The sequence below is a fragment of the Canis lupus genome, chromosome 11 (assembly GCF_048164855.1).
Source record: "Canis lupus baileyi chromosome 11, mCanLup2.hap1, whole genome shotgun sequence".
In the NCBI taxonomy this organism is placed as follows: Eukaryota; Metazoa; Chordata; class Mammalia; order Carnivora; family Canidae; genus Canis; species Canis lupus.
The window spans coordinates 62,379,242-62,402,982 of record NC_132848.1 but is presented as its reverse complement, the minus strand read 5'-3'; the positions used below and the strand labels follow the sequence as shown (position 1 = coordinate 62,402,982).

Here is a 23,741-nt window from a genome sequence, read left to right as displayed (position 1 = left end):
ATCGACTCAGCCACATTTGTTTGCCTTGAAGTCAGATCATCTTAACCAAGGACGTTGGGTAGCAGAACAAATGGTTAATGATTGTGGAAGGAACCTGGCCAATTGGCTTTTCTTCCTTTCTCTTTCTTTTACTTATCTTTTTATATTATTATTTTTTTTTAACTTTGGCTAGAATGCCCAGTAGGAGTGCAGACTGGAAGATCGGCTGTCTTTTGAACTGGAGACATCACAGGAAACTGGGGAGGCTCCAAATTGCTAACCTGAGGCCGGAGCAAAAACTTTTTCTCGTGGAAGGGACTGCTTCTTTTTTTTTTTTTTTTTTTTCCTCCCCTTCATCGAATGGCATCCCCAGTCCTGCCGGATTGCAACTGTCTTTGTTCCCTCAGCCAAGCCTTATAGCTGGCTCACACTCTGCCACACTCGTAACCTCACACTAGAAAGGAGATTACAAAGCGGGGCAAACACCCTAGAGGGCTCCCCTTTATCAGAACCTTCCCTGTCAGTTGGGCTCCTCATTTCCCGAGCCCTCGTCTGATTATTAGTGTACTGACGGAATAAAAATAACCTCATATTCCTACATGAATCATAAATAAAACCCTTTTATTTCATCAAAGAGGTTGGCAGGTTTATAGTCCTTTGCAATGCAGGCACGATGTGAATGACATACCTTTAATTTTGCTGACAATCTCATTGGGGTTCGAATGCAAAAAAAAAAAAGTGGAAAGTGGGTGAGTCGGAAGACGGTTGCGCGGGGCGATTTTTGGTGAGGATAAATATTTCACCTTGCCACTGTAATCAGAGAACCAACTGATCTTGGTAATGAACTCTTCAATTACAGCCCACTCTGACTCCTCACAACTGCCCGAGCAACACCACCAGCCAGAGTGATTATTGCTGACGTTACAGATGGGAGCAACCTGCAGAGAAAGAGCGAAGCCAAGGCCCGGGGGTGTGGGGGCAAGATGTAGGAAAGGAGGAAGGGGCACCAGGGTGGGAAAAGAAAGCCACTCAAAGGTAACAGCAGTGGGTCGTCCACTAAGGAAATGATGAGATGCTGGGCAATGGGAAGAGTGTATTTCTCCTGCCCTCGCTCCTGTCTGTTCCCCTCCCTTACCTAAACCATCTTGATGATTCCATGAACGCTCCACGTTTTCACGGATCCAGGCGTGAGCTCTCCAAGTCAGAGAACCCAGCGAGGCAAGACTCCCTAGTCCCCATATCCGGTTCCTCTGCCTTTGGTTTCTGCTGTGTGTGACTTTGGATCGCGTGAAGTCCTCTCTCGTCCAGGATGAGAAGTGTGCCCAGCGACGTTCTCCCTGCTGACGTTCATACAGGTGAGTCTAAATTGCACCTGGAACTCTAAATTCCATTTAGAGGAGGGAAGAATCAAAGAAGAGAAAGAATCACAAGATGCCGGGTTCCTAAATGACGGACCTTAATTTTTTCCAGAGCCTCCACCAAGCTTTGGAGATCAGGGTTTTAAGAAGGAAATAGGAAGAGGGGGCGAAAAAAAAAGGAAGATCTTTCAGAGTTTATTGCTGGAAAAGAAAGGATGCCTCGCTCTGTGACAAGTGCCTTCTGGTGAGTCAGTCCCAAAGACAGGCTGAGAACTTTCAGTCCTAAAGGATGAGCTTTTATACAGGCTGGCTTTGGGCTCCCAACTTAGTTCGTGCTTTGCTTTCACCACCAAATCTAGATTTTCCTTCACTATTTGAGAAACTTTCTCAAGAGGAATTGTTACTACCAGTGATCTGCAGGCTTCTTTCTGTATTAAAAAAAAAGAAAGAAAAAGAAAAAAAGGCCAAACATTGCAAGACACGAGCCTTTCTCTAAGGCAGCTGAGTAAGACAGAAGAAGTGAAATGAACCACGATAAAAAGAATACTTTCCTCTCCTCGACTGAACTACAACTGTCTTGAAGACAAGAACTATGTTTTATTCTAATTGCAGACTTTCCACAGAGCCTAAAGTGTGCAAGTCTCCAGTTTTCAACATAAGCAGCCGGACGAGTGTTACTTAAGGAGCCATAGGAAACCAAGGGGCTCTGGTTCTTCCAGAGTTCTGAGACTCCACCTCATATACCCAGTCAGTCCACGAGTCTTCAGATCATCCTGAGCGGGGGTGGGTTTTTTTATTTCATGGAAGCCCTTCATTGTTTGGAGCTTTTCCCAACATTTTTTACTGTGATAACACAAAATCCGCCATCCTAACAATTTTGAAGTGCAAGGTTAGTTCAGTGGGATCAAATACACTCAGGATGTTGTGCAGCCATCACCACCATCCATCTCCCTAATGTTTTTCATCTTCTAAAACTGAAATTCTCCGTATGTTAAATAATAATGCCCCATTTCCCCCTCCACCCAGGACCTGTTTTCTGTCTCCATGATTTTAACTACTTGAGGCGCCTCATAGAAGAGTGGAAACATAGAGATTTGTCTTTTTGTGACCAGCCTATTTCACTTAGTACGTCTTCAGAGTTCATCCATGCTGTAGCATGGGTCAGAATTTCCTTCATTTTAAGAGTGAACAATATGTATGTGTATACATTTTGCTTATCCATTTACTCGTTGATGGATGCTGGGCTGCTTCCGCATTTTAGCTATTGCGAATAACGCTATTATGAACATAGGTGTACAAACACCTCTTCAAGACCCTGCTTTCAAGTCTTGGGGCCCATTACTGGGTCATGTGGTACTTCTACTTTCAGTTTTGTGAGGAACTGCCATACTTTCCTCCACAGCATCTGTATCATTTTACATTCCCATCTCCAGCACAGAAGGGTTCCAAACTCTCCATGTCCTTGCCAACACTTGTCATTTTTCTATATTTTTGATACTAGCCCTTCTCATGTGAGTTAAGTAGTGTCCCATGGTGGTTTTGATGTGCATTGTCCTAATGACTGGTGATACTGAGGAACTTTTCGTGTGCATAACTGGCCATGTGTATATCTTCTTTGGAGAAATGTCTATTTGAGTCCTTTGGTCATTTTTGAATTGAGTTGTCTTTGTGTTGAGTTTTAGGGATTCCCTATATATTCTGGATATTAATCTTTATCAGATATATGGGTGCAAATATTTTCTTCCATTCTGTGGGTTTCCTTTTTACTCTGTCGGCAGTGTGTTTTGATGCAAAAATGTTTAAATTTTCATGCAGTCCGTCTGTTTTTTTGGTTGCTACCTGTGCCTTTGGTGTCATATCCAAGAAATCATTACCAAATCCAATGTCATGAAGGTTTTGTCCTTTATTTTCTTCTAAGAGTTTTATAGTCTTTGGTCTTACATTCTGGTCTTTGATCCATTTTGAGTTAATTTTTTAAAAGAGTTTATGAATATATCTGACAGAGAGAGTGAGAAAGTACAAGCAGGAGGAGTGGCAGGCAGAGAGAAAAGGAAAAGAAGACTCCCTGCTGAGCAAGGGAGCTCAACTGGCTAGATCCCAGGATCCCTAAGATCATGACCTGAGCTAAAGGCAAATGCTTAACTGACTGAGCCACCCAGGCTCCACATTTTGAGTTAATTTTTGTATATGCTATTAGGTAAGGGTCCAACTTCATTCTTTTGCATATGGATATCCAGTTTTTACAGCATCATTTGTTGAAAATACTATTGTTTCCCCATTGAATGTCATTGGCATCTTTGGGTCCTTTGATTTCAAGACATGCCTATATATACTTGTGATTTGGAAAATAATCTTAATAGGAAGGTACTATTTTACACATGAGGACAGTGTGATTCAAAGAGGTAAAATATCCTGCCAAACATGGTACAGAGGATCTTTCTTAATCAGCATCCCAATTCCCAAGAAGAGAGGCTTTATACCGAGGATAAATGATATGGTTGGGAGGCCTATTCCACACATCTGAGTTTTAACAATGAAATGGACAGTAAAGACACTAATTATACTTCTAGGCAAAGGATTACATGGTATCCCATAGGAGGACAAGACACCTGTAAGTAATGGTGACAATGCACTGCTTTTATTTCTCTAGGTGAACACACAGATGCTTACACTGTGCTCAAAGAAACTTGGCCTGTGATAGATTTCCAGGATCTGTCACAGCTGCCATGGGCTCACGTACAGGACCCTCAGGCTATGTGAGAAAGTGTCAGATGGGCTCAGGGAGGGTATGCCCAGCCTCAGACCACCTGGGAAACAGGGTAATCTCACAAACTACCATAAGAGTGGAGAAAGAAGTAATTTCAAGGCTTTCTTTCCAGCAACAGGCATTTAATCAGGGCCTGCTATTCCCAGCATTTAAGGCCATGAAAGGAATAAAACATTAATTTAAAAATATTATCTCGGGATCCCTGGGTGGCGCAGCGGTTTGGCGCCTGCCTTTGGCCCAGGGCGCGATCCTGGAGATCCGGGATCGAATCCCACATCAGGCTCCCGGTGCATGGAGCCTGCTTCTCCCTCTGCCTGTGTCTCTGCCTCTCTCTCTCTCACTGTGTGCCTATCATGAATAAAAATAAAAAATAAAAAAAAAAGATTTTAAAAATATTATCTAACCTCCAATGCAAAGATGTGTATATCTTGTGATCAAACAAATGAAATGCAGAGTAAGTGCATAAGGAAGAACAGCTGGAGATGGAGCCCAAGCTAGGGACCCAAAGGACCAACATAAAGCAGGTCTTACTTTGACAACCATATCTATTGGACAAATACCTAAGCACCTTCACTGTTCACCAGGCACCGTACCAGATGTTTCAGGTCTGTATGTACCACTACTCCTCATAAGAACACTGTGGAAAAGGTGCATTGGTCAGAACCCGAGCAGGAAAAGGTAACCTTCTATACAAGTATAACAGAGAGGATTTAAGATGGAGAATTGGTAACACAAAGAATATAACATAGTAAGTTGATAACACAAGTGATGCAAGGGCTGAGATGAACGAGATGGTGAGACACCTTCCTACTGACCGGAAAAGGAAGAAGATAGAGTTGCCAGAGCTCAGAGGGAATCACAACCACAGAGGAGACACAGCTACTTCTCGAATGCCAACCAGGCCAGCGAGACTGTGGGGAAAAATACCCAGGTAACGCTCCTTCTCCTGCCCTCCGTTCTCCCACTGGTGCCTCCCATTGACCAAGAAGCAGATGAAGGCAGTTGTGGCGTCAGCCTCTTGCAATGCAGAGCAGAGCAAAGTCAGAAAATAGGTCTGAAAACAAAGCGCCCAAGACCAGACACAGAAGGTGTTATGATGCCCTTTCTATAAATATAGATACTGAAGTCCAGTGGGGCTGTGGTTTACCCAGTGGGTAACTGCAGGATAAAAGCTAGTATTCAGGCTAGACTTTAGTGTTCACCAGGCCCTGTACTAGATGCTTCATGTCCATAATCATCCCTAATGACAACACCACTGTGAGAAGTCCCAGCAGTCTACACCTTTCCATGATACTGTTGTTTCCCTGGGTGCTGGACTGGGGAGCAAGAGGAAACTTGTTCCCATCTCAGTGACCTGGGAGGCTCCTGGTTTGTAGAGTCAGACTGCACCCCTGGCTTGTTCAAACCTGCCCAGGGATAAGACATTGATTCTCTGAAATCAGCAGACTGTGTTAGAGGGCAGCAACCTAAGGGTGTTTTCCTGAGGGCCCTGGGATTAAGACTTCTGCAACTCATTTTCCTCCCCTGAGTGTTTCTCTTGTACTCTCAGCTTTGACTTCAGAGTCTGGCCTGGCCTCTATTTACACTCTGAAGCCTGCAGAGCACAGAGTATGGCACCCATTAGATTTAATAAATTAATGAATGCTGGTTCAAATTGGTAAACGCCACGTTCCCCGACATTGATAATAACCGTCCTCCGTGGACAACATGAATATTATCTTGTGCTCTGGCTTCAGCAGCTCCTGCCCACCCCACCCCATGTTAAACATGTCAGTGTCCAAGTTCTACTCCTGGCTCTTGGGATGATAAATCGTTTCCAAATCATGATACCCAGACAAATGCATCTGCCGGGCTAGATCCTTGAAGTCTGTCTAAAATCAGCCGCTTCTCCTCTCCATAGAGCCTTACACTACCCCTTTGATTTAAGTTCGCACCAGGTAGTAACTGCTTGTTGATGGGTTGCTGATGAGCAGAGTGTCCCCATTGTTCCATGCAGGAGCCTCTTCTTTCAAAGCTTACATGCACTCCCTGAAAATATTGCTTTTATGCATATAATGAATTTACTAAGAACTGTGTCTCTATTTGAGAGAGACAGAAAGAAAAAGAAATGGAAAGGAAGAGAAAAAAAGCTGATGAAACCATAGAGAAAGACAAAATCAACTCTATTGAATTCTAGATTGCCATCTTGTCAGGATTTTTGCAAGATTCTTCTGCCACTCTTTTAATTTTCATTACTTTCTCTTTTCCTTGAATAAGCATAGAAACAGGTTCTAATTTTACCAGAGGCTTTTCATCAAATCAGACTTTTTATTCTCCCTAGGTTATCCTAGTCACAAAACATCTCTCTTTTCAAAGCTTGCATAATATTAGCTAACTCTAGTGGAATACAGTTCTTGAACCCACACAGTGAAGATTCAAACATCACTCTTTAACCTGACTCCAGTTCTTTATCCTCACAGAGACTGACATTCTTAGTCACCAGAATCTTCACAGAACCTCTTGACTTTTACGAAAAATTTCCTTGATCACTGGCTCTGCAGACGTGAACTTTTTGAACGTAAAGCAAGTCACATCCGTCTTTCAGTGTTTCGAGAAACGTCAGATGCTTGACACTCCTATTCTCATCTCGTATGATGAAGACTACCCTATATCCAACGGCGGCTCATCTCCAGTAGGATTTACCACCCCTTCTGTCCCTCACATGACTGCATTTACAGGTCACCATTTCTCATCGGGGCCACTTGGGGTGGCCCGACTTTATTGGAGCAAAACAGTGGAAGGGTTTTGTGGAGGATCAACTCCCAAAGAGCTGTTCACTGTAAATTCACAGCCCTGTGAATGCAGTTGCAGGGTCAGCCTCTTGCAAAAGGAGGAAGATGTGGACCAGCAGCCTAACCCCAAATCAGATGGTGAGGAGGAAGGAGCTAGCACACACAGTTTGAGGCCTCTCCTTTCTCACCGACAGGAGTGGTTTCTAAGACCTCCTTTCTCCCACCCTGGACAAATCTGCTTTGTTACACTTCCCTTAGGAAGGAAAACGGGTGTGCATTTCTGAAATGAAAACAGATGTGTACCTCTGCAGACTCTAAATGTCCCATGACATTTGGAGTTCATAGTTGGCTTCGACTCTGTTGCTGTGGTCTGTTTTAATACTGAGGTTACAGAGCACCCTTAGAAGGAAGACTGTGATTAGTACACACCATGAAGGATTTGCACTATGTTAACTGCTGGTGAGCTCTAAAGAGGTCCGGCACGTAATCCTTTCTATCAAAGAGTTTATATTATAATATCGCAGTGGAAACTGATTGCAGCTGCCATCTGCAAGACCTGAACTCTAGTCCAGCTCAGAGGCTAACTAGCCGTGTGGCTCTAGGGCCTTCAGGAATTTATCTTCTCTCCACCTCGGTTTTCTCATCTGAAAATGGGATACTGACTCGTGAGATTTTTGCCAGATTTTTCTAGTGAAAGTAAGGCATTTCTCACAATGACTGATATGTATTGAGTCCTCGATAAATATTTGGGAAGATTTGACACATACCCATAAAAGAGTATTTCCTGACCAGGTCTGCTAAGCCGAGGGCCATATTAGGGTAGGGGTAGAGCTTATAAAGCCTTTGAGGGTTCCCGAGTGGAAGGTAGATGTGATTAACCAGAGCAATGAAGAAAGAGTTCAAGAGGCTGAGGTGGAGCCTTGTCAAGAGGAGGGATCGGGAAAACTAGATGTAAAGGAGGCCAGAGGCAAGGTCAAATATGAAACTGTGAGGATGTCAGGTAAATATGGGCAACAGTGAGGAAATGAATGACCTGACTGGGTGGAAAGCAAGCAAGAAGAGGACGAGTCAACACGAGACTAGAGAGCTAATAGGGGTCAGACTAAGATTTTTTTTTTTTTTTCAGGTAGAAGAGACACTTCAAGGTTTTGGCACAAGGTGGATGCTTAACTGATGACAGGAGAAATGCAGAAATTAGGAGAGCCTGGAGATGGACAGGTAGGGGGATACCAGGGGGAGGGGCAGGATGTTATACAAATGATGGGACAGGAGACAGAAGAGAAGGCGAGTGTATTTCCAGGTATGTGACTCTCAGAAAGAATGTGTGAACCTTAGGCCACGAACAGCTGGGGGGGGTGGGGGGAAGGAAGGCCTCACAGTGGGTTCTGACCCTTGGCTTTTTGCATAACAGGGAAATGGTAGTCACCCTACCACAAATAAGGAAGTCAAGGGGAAGAGCTGACTTTGGAAAGGGAAGGCTGAACAGAAAAACAGATGGTTCATTGCCCACAATTCACTTCCAGGTGTCCCTTAAGGGTCTGGAATGAAGTGAGAACATAGTTTCAGTGAATTCCAACTGGGTTATATAACATATTTTGAATATGAAACAAAATGTAGCATCTTTTCTACTCATGGCAAGGAGGGCTTTTTGCCAAGCAGTGCTGGAACAGCACATCTATTTTGTTGGGCTGAGTCACTGTGCCTTCAGAAACGGTTCTAATCTCAGCTCTGTATGATGGCTGTGGGAAAGTTTACTTCCAGTTTTTTTTTTTTCCTGAATCTTAGACTTTTTTTTTTTTCTCTAAAAAGAATATAATGACATCAACTTGTCCTCCACTGCCACCGTAACACATTTTTGAGAGAAGTTCTTCTATGTGCTGAGAACACGTTCAGGGATCCTCTTCCGGTTGCCCCTGCCTGATTGTGCCCAGAGTGCCGATGCCTCTGCGGCCAGAGGTGTCACCGGGCAGGGCAGGTGGGTCCATGTGTCTGTCTTCCTGAGGAGGAGATGAGCGCTCACAGGCTGAAGCCATACTTCTCCGTCTCAATAAGCCTCGTGTCAAGCTCATAGAAAGAATTAAGTAATGAGTGGCAGGTGTATTTCATTTGGTGTCAGAGGGGGACCCCTTTAGTTACAAAGCTGGCTTCTCTGATGGGCCCAGCCCCTTTCTGAGACAAATGCAAGGCAAGAGGAAATGGTTGCCTCCTCCTCATACTTTCCATTTTCTTAATTGTGATTATGGTAACTTCTTGGTGAATGAAAGGATGTAACACTTACGAATTTCAGTTACAGCACTTAGGACTTCCACTGCCGGTCAGGTCAAGAATTAGGCTTGAGCTAAAGAAGTACTCAGTTAAGTGATGATGCCGTCAGAAGCACAAGTCAACATGCTTAGAACGTCCTGGCATTTAATGCATCACATATCTTCTCCCAGTAGCATTTGCATCTGCATGACATGGACATATGGGCATTTGGGGAAAAACCAAATATATCTTTGCCAAGTGGCTGTTTAAGTTTGTTGGAATATAATGACATGTGCACTTGTGCAGAGTGGGAATGAGTGGGAAGAAGAGGAATGGACGAGTCGAAAAAACATTTCTTGGTCATACATTTTGAAAGCCACTTACAAGACTGAGGAGTGGCATTTTTATACGCCACCACGTTTCTTGTTTTTGTTCCAGACTGGTCTTCGACAATGAATCGGTACACAGTTAGCTCTTAGCTTCCTCAACTTTCATTACTTCGTTTTTCTATTTGTAAGGCAAGTGCTTAGGATGGTCTGGGAATTTTGAATATAGGGTAAAGGAAATTAATAATAACGAAACTATTTTGCTGCTTTCTTTGCTAATGGATAATGATTGAGAGCAAGACAATTTGCAAATTGGCAAAAAAAAAAAACACCAATAAGATAAAAAAAACACCAATAAGGATAAGAACCGCATCATAAACTGGCTAAAACATCTCAAAATTCCCAAGGCTTGTGGGTAGAAGCAGCTTATAAAACTCAAGCTTATGATCTCTTATTAGTTCTGGTTTATGTTTTAACTACAAATACAAATATGTTAATTAGAGAAATTATGATGAGACTTGCAGAAATACCCAGCAACAATAAAATCCTTTGGCATCATTTTATGACTTCATTATATTGGCGCTATTTTCAAAATTCAAGCTGGTTCTTGTGTACCTACTCCATATCAGCATAGAGAGTTTCTCCACAAGCAAACTTGTATATGAAATCCCACGGTAGCTGGGAAATCCTCTGGTAACTGGGGTGTTCACTGGGAGAGGGGCTGCAAGACCATTGAAACCTACCCCCACCTTGATAATAAAGTATGTTAACCCATTGGCAAGTTGGAGATTGTATGATGTGTCAGGGGAAGAATAAGCAATAAACAGTTTAGGTAATTTCCACGTGGCCTAGGATCTTATACTGAGAACTGAGTGCAGTCATTTATTTAATCCATTTTTGTGGATATCCTGCTCTGGATCTGGCCCTGTGTTGTATGTTATGGCGTAGTGATGGACTCACAGCATAAAAGGCAGGAAAACATGCGTGTAGCTCATATGTAATTAACGGTGGCGCACACGGTATAGTGTTATTGCCTTACGACTGAGTGTCCGAATTGCTGTTTGGATCCATAGTTACATTAGTAAAGTTTCAGCAGGGGACACAGAAAATCGGCAGAATGTTTTTAGGTGGAAAGAATTTAATGCAGGAAATTGGGTGCTTAAAAAATGGCAAAGCAATTACAGTTCGGTGTCTAGGCTGAGCATTCAGGAGTGTCCCCCTGCCCCCGAATGATGTGTGTCCTGCAGAGGAGCTATGTCCTATCAGGCTGCCACTAAGCTAGAAACGGGACTGGAATTAAGGAGCTGCTCTTGCCACTGTCACCGCCCCACGTGCCCGCCAATATTCAGGAAACTGGAAAATTGACAAGCAATGCCACCATTGATGAGTCTCGTGTTTTCAGGGCCTTATGTCCCTACAAAAACAGCTTTAGGGGCCAGAAGATGGTCTCCACCTCATTGTCTCCTTCCAAGTCTTACCAGTACAAACATAACTGGACTTAATTCATAGTGAACTGTTGTAGCCACAGGGGAAACTGAGAATATCGTTTCTTCAAATAGAAGAAAGGGAAAATGAAGTCTGAATGGGCCAATCCTCTGAATCCTCCAGAGAACTGGAAACCAGCCACTATGTGTGCTTCTGTGCTCAGAAAAGTCATAGAAACTTTAACTGTAACACTTGAACTAACTTCATAGTGACAGGAGCAGCAGGCAACGTCTGATTTAGGCCTAGAAGGGTGGGTGGAGGATTTATGGATGAAGATGTCCTGGGGTAGAACAGGGTGGATAAATCAGGAGGGAGAATTATCACCCCAAGCACGGGGTTGTGAAAGAAAAGAACACATTTGGGATTGGGGTGGCCACTTCTGGTGCCAGGTTCAGGCCTGAGAAGGGCGGTATAAGGCATTAGAGGTGATAGCGTTCAGGGGCTCAGGACCTCCCTCGCAAATGTCACATCCCCAAGAGAGTTAGGGGGACAAAGAATAGAATGGCCATCTCTCTACTACTGTGGAGAACTGCTTCTCCTTTGAGCCCCAGCTCAAGGCTTTGCTAATCCAAATTTTCCCAATGTCTCTTGCCAAGTTGGTCTTCTCTGGCCTCCAGACTCATGGCATTGGCTCGGTGCCAAAGCACACCTTCCTCACTTTGCTCCGTGGTTGGTGGTTGCATAGCAAACAGATGCTTCCCACAATGTTTAGTGTCCCTCACTTCCCCTAAAAGGAAGGCAATGTGCTTTCCATTCTTCTGTCTCCGTTCAACGGGCTTGAGCTTCCTCAGCCAATGGGGTTTCCAACACAACCATCATGCCTGTGCCTTAAAAATAGAATTTTGTATTCTTCTAGTTTCTTTTTCCCTTCCCCCCAGTGTCTGTGTGCCTCTGTTTCTGACGTGGCAGGGCGCTCCAGTCTCTCTGACCCCTCTGAGTTCCCTTTGTCCGCACTACTTTCTCACTTGCTAGCCATTGTTCTTCGTGTCCATCCTTATGTTGGCCCATCAACTCCTGGCTCTCTGCAGTTCCCTTCTCCCCCCAGGTTCACAATCTCTTCCTTTGGCTCAGCTCCCACTTCTACTATATTTTTATCCTTCATCCCATTTGTCTCCTTAATTGGGGTCCCTAGTTTTGTTTGTTGTTTCTGCCTCTGCATCTGGCACCTTCTGTGCTTCCCGTTGTTTATTTCACTCTATATATGTATACCGGCTCCATTTTACTGTTTCCTCTGTGCGCTTCACTCCCCATCTCCCATTATGTACCACTCCTTTCATTCATCCCTGATGAATTACCTTTCTACTTATCCAGCCACATCCAGAAAAGCTTCTCACTCCCTTCCAGTCTCGAGGGAGACCAACAGGAGACCTCACCCTTTACCCACTTGTCTTTATCAGGGACTCAGGGCCTGATGTCAGATGCAAAGTTCCCAATGTCTACCAGCTTTATGTCCGGGTCAACTTTCCTGCTGCACTCTTCTATGAAGGTAATTCAGAATAGGAACCATTTGTTTTGAATTTTAACCCAAGAGAGTTTAACAAAAGGGCTTTAATACAGAACTGTCCTGCCTATGATATAGTTCTATGGCTTGCCAGCTGCTTCTAGAGAAGCCTTCAAAGGAACAGCTCTTCCCCTTAGGCCCATGTCTGTGTCACGGACTTATAAACAGACACACACATGCACACATACAGAATGAGACTTCACTCCACCCCCACACATATGTGAATGTATGTAAGCACCCAAATACACATATAAACATGTATCTAAAGTATCTATATGCATTGCACATAATGCATGTATATTTGTGTACATATGTATATGTAATACGTGTGTGCATTATAGACATAGTTTGTATATCTATATTTCATGATGTTTATATATCTATATTTCTTATAGTTGAAATTATAATCGAGTTAATCATTTAGTAAGAACTTTATAATGAGAAAAAGAAATAGTATCTGTCGAATTCATGATTTGCTATTTAGAGCATAAAGATTAAAAATGCTCTGAAATTTTTATCATGCTTTTTAAAAGATATTTAAGAAGCCTATTTCACATTATTTTTTTCTTTCTACCAACCGACTGTTTTGTTGTTGCTTTGCTTCTTTATACATTTTCTTTAATCTCAGAATATTTCTATGAAGTGAGAAGAGGGCTAGAAGGGCAGAATGGAGGCAGGTTGTATTATCTAAGTTTCAAAGTGGAGAAACTAGGGCAGGACTTGGTGAAATGCCTTGCTGAACCTGCTCTGTCAAGTAGCTCAGGAGCTGGCACCTGACCACTCCCCCCACCTCCACCTCCTCTCATGTCACTTCTCATACGTATTTTTTGCTCCAGCTTAGGAATCCTCAACATTGTACATCCCGGGATCTACTTTAATCATTAATGGGATCAATCTGGAATCACAGGCCTTTATTTTTCATATTTGGCTAAACAGAAATCTGATTTCTGAAGCCAACATTATAAAAATAAATGCATTAGGTGCAGAGGATTGAATTGTCTTTTAAATGAATTCATGTTTAGACAGCAAAATAGGAGTTTGTTGAACCCCAATTATTTTCAATACCACAGATATTATATGCAGAAGGGACTTAAGAGGATTTTTTAAATTACATATTAAATATATTTTCTATACAAATTAACATTAGCAATAATTACAAACTAATTTACTACCAAAAAACCCTCTGAATGTTAGAATTTGAGTATCGTACTTTGCTTCCCCAGATATGTAAATGTGAATTATTTATGCCCATGTTGTGAAGTATTAATGTTAAAAGACTTATTCTGGCCTGAGACATTGGAATCTCACAAGGTATTTGGAAAATTCAAGAAAAATAGAAGAAATGTAAATTATATTTGTAAACTCTACCAAAATGCAAGGGGCACCACAATCTCCCCTTCCCGCTCACCTCAATTGCAGCAGAGTACCTACCTCTGGTAGAAGGTGAGAAAACGATTGAAGAGGAACCATAATTGAAAGAAAATTCACTAGAAAATAAAGGTCAGCTTGTAGAATTTCCAGATTGATTATAGGAAGTATCAAAGGCTCAACCAGTTGGTGATATTAAGGTAAGTCTGTAAAGTATCTTGCTTTAAAGACTTTTTTTTTTTTTTTTTTTTTTTTTTTTTTTTTAGCCTACCTGGTCAGGGGTAAACAGCTGTCCCAGCCTCGCCTTCACTCCTGTCCCTTGCTGGCCTGCTCTTAGGCATTTTGCTGTATCCACATCAGAGACTGGAATGGCTTCCCAACACCAGTCAACCCTGCTTTTCCTCAGCAAAGTTGACCCAGACCTTGCTGATCTATATTAACTGTGGAAGTTACCATAGTCAAGAAAAGCAGGGATCTCAGTTCAGCTACATTGAAAGTGCTGGTCCCTGCTGTGGTACCTTGCACTCTCAACTGTATACATTTAGCCCTCAGGTGGAGAATTATTTTGCTCCAGATTGAAAAGAAGCAGCTCTGGCCTTGGTTATTTTGGCATACAAGTCTCCAATATGACTCTGTTTTCTAAGCAGACATTAATGATTCTAAAACTAATATTCATTGTTTGAAGAGGCACAGCGGCCTTGGCATTTACTTAACCTTTTGTCTATGTATGAGACTGAGTCAGCCTAAATCCTTTTCTTAATTAATATCTTTTCTTTTTATGGTCAGCGTTATTTATTGAACAATTTGCATGTAACAATTAGAGCCGCGAGAGCTTAAGAAAACTCTTTCATCTCAGAAGTCCACCTTTCCTGATCTTTATTTCTTTTTTTAAAAGTTGTTTTGATTATACAAATCCAGGGAAAGCTTAGCTGATGTAGTAGGGAACCAAGGTACTGCACATATATCTTATGTAGGTGATCCCACCTGCTGAGCCCAAAGGAAAAGAAGGAAAAGACTCCTTCTTTTTAAAAGAAGATGTGATTAGTGTGAGAAAAACATAGCCTCTGTGTGGATTCATTTTATTCTAAATATACTCAGAAGACTCACATTAATGTTGGCCATTGTGTGTAGAGAGGAGACATACCTCTAACTAAGTCAATATACTCAAGATATAAGGTCTTGTATTTACCATTCTTTTAAAATAACAGAGAAAAGTAAAAGTAGTAAAATGTTTTCAAAAATAATAATTTCTTCCATGACCCCAAAACACCCACAAAGTGGATGACTACTTGCTATCTTCTCTCAAATTCCTGTTCACATGAACTCATAAATTTGGCATAATTATAATCCTAGTATAGACACAGAATTTTTATATATATCATGCCCTCCATTTTTGTTGATACAGTGTGTTGAAGCTAGTATGTTAAGTAGCTGAATAATGTTCAAAGAATTAGATGCGCTCAGTCATTCCATCAATCCCATTTTGGGGTATTCTAGTCTTTACGATGTTTTGTTACTTAATATAACATTGCAATAAACGTCTTTGAAGAATATAGCTTTTTTCCTTCTTGCCATAGAATTGATTATTATGTGAAACAACATATGTACTTTCCCCCTTATGGCAAAAAATATTTCACAGTAGGTATTTTGGTTCTAGGACGTATAGTAGTAGATTGGCTTGACAACCATGCCTTTGATACATATTACCTAAATTTTTGGTGCACTGAATGGATATGTGTGAAACACAAATTTTCTTGATAAATTAGAACCAACACCCCCAAATCCAGACTTTATTGTTTCAAATCATGTTTTTCAAAAGTTTTATTCTTATTATTAGATAGCACATTGAGCAACACCAATTTTTTTAATCATTGAGGTGCTTTCAAGATTACTATTAAATCACTAAATGCCAATAATCATCCAAGACTCCAGATGAAAATGTAGGAAGTATAGGAAATGTTTCTGACGGTATATTGATCTATTTTTTTCTGACTAGTACTTAATATGAACTTATAGTGTGATTATTTCCCCCTTTCTGAGAGGAAACCAGAGGGTGCAGACTCCTTATTTGAGGGCTCTAGTGAATCAAGGTTTTTCTCTAAAAAATGTAATTCTTTCATTTCCCAACTGGCATTTCAAAGACATTTCAAGTACTCATATTACCAGATATTAAGCACTTCAGCAAGAAATTATCTAAATTTCCCAATTTGCTCCTTAAAGACTTCTTGCATATTCTTTTCACATTTGCCTGAAGAGTGCAGACTGTCTTATATACAACACTGAATTTACTCAGGTAGTAGAAACATCTCTGTGTGATACCAGTGCTCCTGAGATGCGATAGACAAGGATGCCAGTTTATCAGAGTCGTGGTAGATTTTCTGGAGGAAGTAGCTTCTAGAAAAAAGAAAGGAAATGGGTCTAATTAAAGATTAGAAATTGTTTCTATAAATATTGATTAGGAGTAACAGGTGAATGCTATTGCATGTTAATAATGCTGCAGTGAACACCCTTGAACATATCTCCTTACAGTACAAGAACATTTCTCTAAGGTAGATACCTAGAAGTCACATTGCTGGGCATAGGAAATGATGTTTCTCATCATTACCAAATTTCTCTCTAAAGCGGTTTTAACCATTTTCTTACATTGTCAAGATCCTTAGTGTTATCAGTCTTTAATTTTTACCTAAGAGTTGTAAAATACTATGTGATATTGTTTTGATTTTTGTTCTCTAGTCACCAGTGGAATGGAGCATTTCCCCCCATATGTTTATTAGCCAGTCGGGCTTCCCTTTCCACTCCTATCTTTATAGCTTTTAGAGAAGTGACATTCCCTCACTTCTGTCCCCCATGGCCTCTTCAAATATCCCAGAAGCACTGAGCCCTGCCTTCTCAGAATGCGGTCCCCAAAGGCATCACTTCTCTAGAGTTGCAAGCCAAGCAATTTAGAGTCAACTGTCAGAGTCATTGCACAACAAACCAAGTCCACTAACCTGTCAATTCACCAACATAGCCCCTGGGTTTTAGATGACATCTCTAAGTTTAAGCAATGAAGACAGACCTGTGGTATTACACAATTACCTATTACCATGTAATGTCCTAATTATCAGTTAGGGCTTTATCAAAGCTTAGTCAAAGCTCAGGTAGGATTAGGACCAGGATGGGGTGGCATGTTACCTAGAAAAAAGTGAAAGCCATTGATAACTAGATGGTGAGCACCTTAGGACAGGGATTGTGTCTCACAATAACATCAATAAATAGTATTTGTGTAACATAATATATTAGAGAGTATGCCGAACACTTTGATTTTTTTTGTTTTATTCACTTCCACAAAAATACAGCAATGTAGTTATCTCCACTTAATGTTTAAATTCCCAGAACAAATCCATAAGAAGAAGGCAAAACCCAATATTTAAAAATTGACAAAGAATTTGAAGACTTTATGGAAGAGAGATGGGTGGCAAATAAGCAATGAAAAGATCCTCAGCATTGTTAGTCATTAGTGAAATGCAAGCATATACAATCATGAAATACCATCACATATCTAATAGAATGACTTAAATTAAAATAACTGATGATATCCAGTGCTAATGAGAATATGGATTATCTAAAAATCTCACATGTTGTGGAGGGAAAACAAAATGGCATAATTCTTTTGAAAATTCTTCAGAGGTTTTTTTTTTTAAATTTTTATTTATTTATTTGAGAGAGAGAGATGAGAGAGAGCACGAATGGGGGGGGTGGGGAGAGGGAGAAGCAGGCTCCCCACTGAGTAGGGAGCCCAACATGGGGCTCGATCCCAGCACCCTAAGATCATGACCTGAGCCGAAGGCAGATGCTTAACCCAACTGAGCCACCCAGGGACCCCTTTACAGACCACCTCACACCAGTGAGAATGGGGAAAATTAACAAGGCAGGAAACCACAAATTTTGGAGAGGATGTGGAGAAAGGGGAACCCTCTTGCACTGTTGGTGGGAATGTGAACTGGTGCAGCCACTCTGGAAAACTGTGTGGAGGTTCCTCAAGGAGTTAAAAATAGATCTGCCCTACGACCCAGCAATTGCCCTGCTGGGGATTGACCCCAAAGATACACATGCAGTGAAACACCGGGACACCTGCACCCCGATGTTTATAGCAGCAATGTCCGCAATAGCCAAACTGTGGAAGGAGCCTCGGTGTCCATCGAAAGATGATGGATAAAGAAGATGTGGTCTATGTATACAATGGAATATTACTCAGCCATTAGAAACGACAAATACCCACCATTTGCTTCAACGTGGATGGAACTGGAGGGTATTATGCTGAGTGAAGTAAGTCAATCGGAGAAGGACAAACATTATATGGTCTTATTCATTTGGGGAATATAAAAAATAGTGAAAGGGAATAAAAGGGAAAGGAGAAAAAATAAGTGGAAAATATCAGAAAGGGAGACAGAACATGAAAGACTCCTAACTCTGGGAAACGAACTAGGGTTGGTGGAAGGGGAGGAGGGCAGGGGGTGGGGGTGACTGGGTGGCGGGCACTGAGGTGGGCACTTGACAGGATGAGCACTGGGTGTTATTCTGTATGTTGACAAATTGAACACCAATACAAAATAAATTTATTTTAAAAAATGGAAAAAAAAAGTCTCTTTTGCAGTTTAAAATACAATTACCATATGACCCAGCAACCCTGCTCCTAGGTATTTACCCAAGAAAAGTGAAAACGTAACCACACAAAGGACCAGACCCATCCACAACTATTTGTGGTAGCTTTATCCATAATCACCAAAACTGGAAATAATTCAAAAGCCCATCAACTGGTTAATGTATCAAATGGAATACTACTCAGCAATATACAAGTATGAACTACTGATGCATGAAACAGGGATGAATCTGAAAAGCATTATGCTAAGTGAAAGGAGCTGAACACAAAGGGCTATGATTTGTATAATTCCACTTATATGGCATTTGGAAAAGGCAAAGATACAGGGAGATATTCGATTAGTGGTGGCCAGTGGCTGAGGATCAGTGGAGACTATTAACTACAGAGAATCAACTGGTGGAGACCTTTGGAAAGATGGAAATGTTCTGTCTATTAATTATAGTGATGGTTATAGGCCTTACGCATTTGCCAAAACTCAACAAACTATACATCTCAAAAGGATAAATTTTACTGTATATAAATCCTATTTTAATAAAGCTGACTTAAAAAATTAACCAGTTCCAGTGTGATAATATTGTAAATTTTTTATCTGGGTATTCCCAGCATATTAGAATAGGGCCTGACACATAGTAGGCATTCAGTAAATTAATGTTGAGTTAATTAAGAAGAAAGATGATGCCTTACCCGTGACAATACATGTTGCTTATTTCCTAGTTTTCTTTAGAATAGTCCAGCCACAATCACTCATGCCAGGCATCATTTCTGTAAGCTCACGCTTATGCAAGTGATATTTCTGTGAAGCCGACCCATGAGTAATTTCTGAGTAGGTATTAAAACACCCTCACGTCTACAAGTCTAATATATTAATAAATGTGCTGTTTTCAATAAGACATCTAAATTTGCATGCACCATCCTACTTGTTATGTTCAGTACTCAATTTTTTAATGTTTCTTGGACACTAGCCAGTAAGTCTGAGTCCCTAGTTAGTTCATCTATTACTTTCTCGCCACAATAGATTTGGGTCTCCGCCAAGAAATGGACTAATATTGCATACAAAAACCCTATAATGCATTTCCTGATCTTCTGATATTTCCTTTCCAAGTGAGAGGGGGGAGCACACACACACACACACACCAAATCCTATCTACACACACAATCTACTCAAGTTAGGTAAACATTTTTTATTGCTGTTATTAATATCGGATGCCTTCTATAATCCAAGTGTTTGCCTGTCCATTTACATGATCCTCTCACCCTGAGGACTGCAAGGGAACAATGAGTTGTAAAATCTGATAATGATCAAAGATGATGCCTCTATGTGGAAAAAAAAAAGTCAGGATTGTAGGAGCCCTCATTTCTACAGGAAAAGCACATTTTCTGCATTTGATTTGGCACATTCTCAGTATCTTAATTTCAGTGATTCCAAAATGAGATGCTCTTGAAGAAGGGAAAGGTTCCTGTGTTGGAGAGGGGGCATTGTCCCCCCCACCTTCATTTTCCTTAAAACACAAGCACAGAACTAATGAACGCTATTAAAGATACTTGTAGAAATGATTCTGATTTGTATCTGATGACTAACTAACCTATTATTGCACTTCTTGGGCAGAGATTAATGGGAAATTCTTAAAGTATAAAGACTCTAACAAGCCTTAGAAATATGTGTGGGCCCAGACTGTACCATGTGACCTCAGAAAAGCCGAACCCTGGCTGTTAATATCCTTGACTAATGAACCAAGGCTACAGTCCGTGCTAGCAAAGTGTCAAGAAATAAGTAACCAGAGAGGTGACCTTTTAACATGCTTCTAAATGTAATTTTTAACAGAACAGTGTCAATAAGTTCAAAATCCCATATGCTTTTGATCTGATATGGAAGTACGATGCATCAATATCAGACAGCAAAAGGGAAGGGAAGAAAAAAGCTAGAGAAAGAGGATAAAAAAGGATCTAAAAGAATAATCTGAAATGTCTTCAATATCTTTCCTTCACATAGGTAAGAACATAAGAAATCCTGATTTACTATTTCAACATTATCATCACCACGAAAAAAATTAATAATAATAATAATAATAGTTGCAGACTATTACTACTAATCCCCTTAATAACTGTTGTCCTTGCCTAGGTTTGAGATATATTGGATGACCTAGCAACTATCCCCCTCCTGCTTCCAGCTCCGAATTTTTCATTATTAGATTTAATCTTAGAACATAGACTCTGGTGTCCAATAGATTCTGGGGTCAATTCCCAGCTCTGGCACTAACTGTGTGACTAGGTATATTTCTTAACTTCTATCGAATCTCAGTCTCCATAAAATGGGGCCATTAATAAGATCTTTATTGGATCACTATGAAAATTAAATGGAAAAATGTGTATAAAGCTTTTGGTACAATGTCTGATAAATCAGAAGAATTTTAAACTGTTAGCTATTATTATAATGACTGCTAATATTAGTGTTGTTGTTGATATTATTGCTTGAATTTCTCTATTTTAATGCCTATTATTTCCGCCTTGCCCATTAGAAAGCCAACAGTTTAAATATAGTCTCGACCCTCTTTGTACCCTTCACAGGGCACAGCACAGAGCCTCCTACTAGGTGGCTGAGAAGGTAAATAATGCACAAACATGGTGCATCTCATGTTTAGATGCTGGTGATTGTTTCTTCATAAGATTAAATATGTGCCTAATTAGGTTAAAGATATACAAAAAGAAAAAGAAGAGTAAAGAAGGGTACTATTAGAGAGATTTACTCTTTTTTTTTCCCACTTAACCTCTTTAATCAGTGATAATGCCATTATTTAGATGTACCCAAGTTTCAACAAACTTGTGTTTAGTATGATAAACATGATAAAAATGTAATTATGATGTCCATTTTTTTAAAGATTTTATTTGACAGAGAGTGAGTGAGAGGTACAGAGAAAGAATCTGAAGTAGACTACACTGAGCACAGAGCCTGACATGGGGCTCCATCCCACAGCCATGAGATCATGACCTGAGCTGAAACCAAGAGTTGGACACTTAACTGACTGAGCCACCCAGACACCCTATGATGTCCATTTAAAAATTGATCAAACCATAAAAAAAGACCATCCCTTTAGTACCAGCAAAAATTTGCCTTTCCAAATGGCTGACCTCAATCTTTGGAGTATTTCGGATTCCGTAGTCTTTAACGTCCATCCTAGAAATAATTGATGACTCTTTTCTCTTTTACCTCTTCTTGGACCAGCAAATGTTGATGGGCCAGTTCCTGAGTGAGATCTTCATTCTCAAGAGGATTACAGCCCATAAGCAGAGAGGCATTATAATACAGTATATAGTAAGTAAGTACTAAGCTACAGCAGCTAATTCTTCCCAAGGAGAAAAAGGGTAATGAATAGTGTTTCAAATGTTTAAAATTGGAGCTGAATTTGAAAGCATCCATCCATTCATTTATTGAGCATTTTTAGAAAATCATTTTTGTTGATTTGTTCCAATTTTAATATTTACCTAGCAATTTAATTGCTCTATTTCTCAAATAGGTACCTTCTCTCTTGTACATATGAAACAAACCCACATCTCAAATATATGTAATTTCTTTCTTATCCAGTTGCATCATTAATGAACTACATAAGAAGGAAAACTCCATCAATGTGTACAAAACTGGGAAGATAATGTTTTTAACAATAGGAGAAGAATACAACATGTATATGATTAGCTATTATGTCAAGATCCAAAGGCTGAATCAAAAAATAGGAAGTCATCAGCTGAAAAAAAGGAGAAGAAGAAGAAGACGACAGAAAGAACCCAACCATTTTAATTTTCTTGCTAGATTTTTCCTTTCCCCACACTATTTGGTGCTTCCTCCTATTTTAAAAGTCTCAGAGTTGAAAGGTTCCTTCCTGATTCTTGGATTTTACTTAGAGAAATTCTTTACCAAACTCCCAGGCTTCCGAGACTCCCCCACATGAAGGCAAGATACCATGTCTCCTAGAGAGGAATGAAAAGGGGTTATATTTAGAATTTTTTTTTTTAATGTCAAAATTGTTAGGCAGTGAGGAAAAGGAAAATAGGAGACAAGGAGGGAAACGAGTGTGAGGAGAGAATACTCAGGGCACCCTGCCCTGTAGGAGGTCAAGAGGTTTCTCCATCTTTGCTGAATTCACCCTTGGCAGAGCTTGCCATCCAGAGCTTAACCTGTGAGCTTGGGCTAGGTGGGCTTGTCTCGCCTGAAGCAGAAGCCAGTCCTGCTGGGCCTACTGAAACGAATTCTTAAAATCATAAGGGAAAAATTGGATTTGAGAGAGTCTGTTTGACAAGAACCGGAGTCCTGTAAATGAATTTTCTTAGATCTATAGGCAGAGGAAGGTGGGAGGAGGAGATAGTATTTTCTCTCTGACCTTACCAAACCAGTAAATACAGTTATAGAAAAGGCTCAGATACCTCTCACTCATCTCTTTTAAAGTCTTAGCTGATAACAGCTAATAAAATTAAGAACCACCAACCTTCAGTGCTACTTTTGAATCGAATGAAGAAATATTCTCAATGACCAAGGGTCCTTAGAAGCCCCCAAAGAATTTCTCTTTAAGAATAAAGCTTCAAGGTTGTGGAGCTATTTTCAGCCAAAATATTTTTCTTTTGACTGTCAAAGAACATCACCCAAATAGACTAACCAGCCGACATAATTATCCTTAACATCTTCCATTATCATGCTCACCAGTCTTCGAGCTCTATAGTTTTGAAGCTATGTTGCATGCTTTCCAATAATCACCTCACCGCATCATGTTATCATGCCCATATTGCTGATGAAGAAACACACAGGAGAGGCAGAGGGAGAAACAGGCTCGAAGCAGGGAGACCAATGTGGGATTCGATTCCAGGGCCCTGGGATCACAACCTGAGCCAAAGGCAGATCCCCAACCACTGAGCCATCCAGGTGCCCCAGTTTTAGAGTTTTAAAGTAAACTTGGTCCAAATCTCACAGTAGGAAACCAACATTTATTGAGAGGTGACTATCAGCCAGGGAGGGACTGGGCCCTGAGCTTTCAAACCTCTCAGATTGATTTTATTTTTCCCATTCTACATGAGGAGAAACTAATGCTCTAAGTAGTTGCCCAAGGTCATCCTGTGTTTAATGTAAATGCTCCAATTATCCTCAATTTTAAACCAAATACAATCTCTCCCAAGGAATTTGAAGTGTAGAAGACCTGTTCCCTTCCCAATAGATATCTGCTGCTTTTCTTCCCTGTGAGTTCATATCTTGGGTAAAAACCTCTAGAGGCTCCTACCTATCCTTTTGGTCAAAGTTAGTAATTGAAATCTCATTATTT

General features: G+C 40.7%; 1 long non-coding RNA gene across 11 annotated transcripts in view; it reads left to right on the top strand.

Moving 5' to 3' along the window:
• Positions 1-23,741, top strand: part of LOC140600288 (uncharacterized) — a 284,954-nt gene that overhangs the window by 239,897 nt on the left and 21,316 nt on the right. For 7 of the 11 annotated variants that reach the window (XR_012003555.1, XR_012003552.1, XR_012003544.1 and 4 more), the window contains 2 exons: positions 8,002-8,093; positions 21,662-21,751. This is a non-coding gene — a long non-coding RNA (uncharacterized lncRNA). Of the gene's footprint in view, positions 1-8,001; positions 8,094-9,162; positions 10,173-21,661; positions 21,756-22,021 lie in introns of those variants that run through there. The other 4 variants (XR_012003543.1, XR_012003541.1, XR_012003549.1 and 1 more) reach the window with 4 other exon arrangements.